The sequence below is a fragment of the Orcinus orca genome, chromosome 13 (genome assembly GCF_937001465.1).
Source record: "Orcinus orca chromosome 13, mOrcOrc1.1, whole genome shotgun sequence".
In the NCBI taxonomy this organism is placed as follows: domain Eukaryota; kingdom Metazoa; phylum Chordata; class Mammalia; order Artiodactyla; family Delphinidae; genus Orcinus; species Orcinus orca.
This window is the reverse complement of record NC_064571.1, coordinates 76,053,984-76,057,886: the sequence shown is the minus strand read 5'-3', so window position 1 is coordinate 76,057,886 and position 3,903 is coordinate 76,053,984. Positions and strand designations below refer to the sequence as shown.

Below are 3,903 nucleotides of genomic sequence, written 5' to 3'. Positions count from 1 at the left end.
CCCCTGTCTGCTTACCAGAGTCGGGTTCTGTTGTATGCACCGTGAATCCTGAGAGAAATCCCCTCTGCTCACAAAGTCCTGAGGTCTTTTTTAAAAATTAATTAATTAATTTATTTATTATTTTTGGCTGCGTTGGGTCTTTGTTGCTGCGTGCGGGCTTTCCCTAGTTGTGGCGAGTGGGTTCTACTCGTTGTTGCAGTGCGCGGGCTTATTGCGGCGGCTTCTCTTGTGGAGCACGGGCTCTAGGTGCGTGGCCTTCAGTAGTTGTGGCACGTGGGCTCAGTAGTTGTGGCTCAGTAATTGTGGCTCACAGGCTTAGTTGCTTTGCGGCATGTGGGATCTTCCCGGACCAGGGCTCGAACCCATATCCCCTGAATTGGCAGGCAGATTCTTAACCACTGTGCCACCAGGAAAGTCCCAGTCCTGAGGTCTTATTGAAGTCAGGGTGATTCTCTCTGGCGAGCAGTGATATGCTGATGAACTATCTTTCTAGGAAAAAAAAAAAGTCCCTGATGTGTGGCTTGTTGCATTTGCTGATTTCCATGGTATAAATGTTCCCACCACGGTCAGTTTCATAATACCAACCTTTAAACACCTGACTAGCAAGTTTCCTGAATATTTAACAACAGGCTGTCAGGGGGCGGGACGAGCCAGCTTCAGCATAGCACGGCCATCAGAATGTGGCCTTTATGGCGAAAGTTTAGGGTTTGCCAGACTCTGAGTAGGTGGTATGTAAGAAGGGCAGTGGTGAGCAGTGGTCAGTCCCCAAACTGGGACAGAGAGCAGAGGCAAGGCCTGGGCTGCTGGCACTCCCTCAGGCCAGGAAGAGCCCCTTTCCTCTACGGGTAGGGGAAGAAACCTTTCTTTGCTTTTAACCTAAACCTTGACTGACTACTAAAGTGACTACTAGGGTGCCAAGGGCTGGACAGTTGGCAGGGTGGCTGCCCAGCTCCACCAGCCTGGAATGTGTGAGGCGGCGGGTTTCGGGATGACTTCGTGCGGGTCTCCAGTTTGAAGGACCAGATGCTCCCTTCTGCGAGGTCACCCCGACAGCTTCTCTGGGCACACTGGACACCCTTGCTGACATCCCAGACAGTGTGCTGCAGGGCAGAGGCCAGAAGCAGCTGACCACTTCGACCAGTAACCGGAAGCTTTTGAATTTCATACTCCAGCATGTGACATACACAAGCACAGAGTACCAGCGCTGCAGGGTGGGTGTGATGAGTCTGGAGTCCAAGTCCTCAGTGGCCAAATTTCCAGTGACCATCCGCCTTCCTGTTATGCCCAAGTTATATGACCCTGGACCAGAGAGGAAGCTCAGAGACCTGGTGAGCATTGCCACCAAAACTTTCCTCCATCTCCACAAGCTCATGACCGTGCTCCGGAGCATACGTGAGTATTACCCAGACTTGGCCGTGATCGTGGCTGATGACAGCAAGGAGCCCCTGAAAATTAATAACAGCCACGTGGAATATTACACCATGCCTTACGGAAAGGATTGGTTTGCCGGTAGGAACCTGGCCATATCTCAGGTCATCACCAAATACGTCCTCTGGGTGAACGATGACTTTCTCTTCAACGACAAGACCAAGATTGAGGTGCTGGTGGATGTCCTAGAGAAGACGGAACTGGACGTGGTAGGCGTTCAGTGTGCTTGGAAACGTGTTCCAGTTTAAGCTGTTCGTGGAGCACAGTGAGAATGGGGACTGTCTCCACTGGCGGTCAGGATCTCTCCGGCCCCTGGACGGCTTCCCCAGATGCGTGGTGACCAGCGGTGCTGTCAGCTTCTTCCTGGCCCACACAGGACGGCTCCAAAGAGTTGGCTTCAACCCCCGCCTGCAGCGAGTGGCTCACTCAGAGTTCCTTACTGATGGGCTCGGGAGCCTGCTCGTGGCGTCCCGCTCAAATGTGATTGTAGGTCACCAGCCGTGTTCTCCAGTGGTGGACCCAGAGCTGGCAGCCCTGGAGAAGAGCTACAACGTATACTGAACCAACACCAAAGCTTAGGTCTAGTTCAAGCTGGCTCTCCACTACTTCAAGAACCATCTCCAATGTGCCACATAAATGTTGTCTGGGCATCAGAAAAGCGTTAGGCTGACCAGTTGCAGCTATCTAAAACAGAGGAACTGGTGGATAGGCTATCAAAATTTGAACTCCTGATAAGACGGACAGGGCAGATGGGTCTGGCTCAGGTATTGGAAATAACAATCAAAAGCTAAGGGTCATTAGAAATGGACCAATCACTGATCAGGGCAAGGGAGACTGTATTCATTATTGTTTGTATGAGGTCTTACAATTTATGAAGCATTTGTACATATAGTATCTCACATTATCTCATTTCATCTCACATGAAAGTATATGATGGGTTGGTATCCTCAGTCAAAAAGATGGCCGCTGGGTCCTTGAGGGTTATTTGCTGGAAATTATATCACAGATCATCTCCAGCATCACTGTCATTCACAAATTTTTCTGGTCCTACCTTGTGGACTCAAATAACGTGAATAACCCAGGGTCCTTGCCTGGAGAAGGTGGAAGCCTGGTTCAGTTTGGTCCGCTAGTGGAATCGGGTCAGAGGATGAGAGGCGGACCAGGCAGGCGAGGAGGGAGTCAGCTCACCTGGAGCCCGGCACACAGATGGGACGCGGGCAGTTGGAGGGATGAGATCACTGGGGTAGAGTCCACTCACTGCTGGAATAAAGCTTTCCCTGGCATCAGACTCCCTATCATAAAGACAGATTCCAGAATGCCTGGGATTGAAGTCGGGCCCTGTGCTGAGGAGCCATGATAAACAGCGTAAGTGCAGTGGCCAAGCCACTAAATTCCAGGGCCTTGAGATCAGCTGCTGACCGCTCGAGACCCGTGTCATCTGCAGAGTGGAGCCGTCACGATGAGGCAGGCTCTCTCGGTTACCTTGGGAGTCAGGAGATTCTCCTAGTGCCGCACTGGCTCTGCCTTTTCGTTTCTACTCTTTCCTACTGGAGATGGCCGAGGGTAGCTCAGGATCTCTGAAAATGTGTCTGTGAGATATTAATAAAACTTCATGAAAAATGAAAAAGAAACCTGACTACTAAACTACTTCTGTGACTGGGCCAGCTGGGCCTTAGTTTCTCCATAGAAAACATGGGGTGGCGCTTGCCATGTTAATGTCGGGAGGCGCTTGTGAGAACCAGGTGTTTTGTGTTGTGGGCCAGGATAGTTCAGCTCTGCAAGGACAGCCTAAAACTTCCGGGGTTTTGGCTAAGGGACTGGGTCTCACGGGAGGTTTCTGGCTTTGCATGCTTTGTAGCATCTGCGTGATACATGCCTGGTGTGTGCATCTGTGTCTGTTGTGTATGATGTGGTGAAACTGGGCCCTGGGGCCCTCCAGCCCAGTGTGGCTCCAGGCATGTGTCTTGGAATACTGGTGCTCAGCGGGTGAGCAGACGACAGCATCTAGTTTTAGAGAACATGAAGAGGATTTGAATGTTTAATAAGGAAAGGATGGACAAAACATGCTACAAGAAATCCACAAAATGTCACTGGCATCGACAGGCCTGCTCCCTCCAGCTTGTGTTGACAGCGTTTGGTAAATATTCTGATTAATCTGTGTCCTCGTGTGACCTAGAAATTCACAATTTGAGTTTAAGTTTGTTCCCGGGACTTCACGTGTTGGCCAGTTGCAGAGAGAAACAAAGAGGACCCTACATGATTTCCTGGCCTCACATCAGAAAATGTGGCCTCATTGGCTTCCAAGAGTCACGGACGGGGCTCTGCATAGCAGCCAACGTTGCACTCCTTGGATGTTCTGAAACACCTGTGCTTTCTGCCCTGCCTCGTCCCAGCCAACCTGACGTACAGCCTGGAATTAGGGTTCGGTGTGAAACTCCAAAGGTCTTGGGCAATGTCACGGCCCTATCCAAGGGC

At 50.9% G+C, this 3,903-nt stretch overlaps 1 pseudogene; it reads left to right on the top strand.

Moving 5' to 3' along the window:
* The first annotated feature begins 1,004 nt into the window (after positions 1-1,004).
* Positions 1,005-2,354, top strand: LOC101278983 (beta-1,4 N-acetylgalactosaminyltransferase 2-like; annotated as a pseudogene).
* Positions 2,355-3,903: the final 1,549 nt, after the last annotated feature.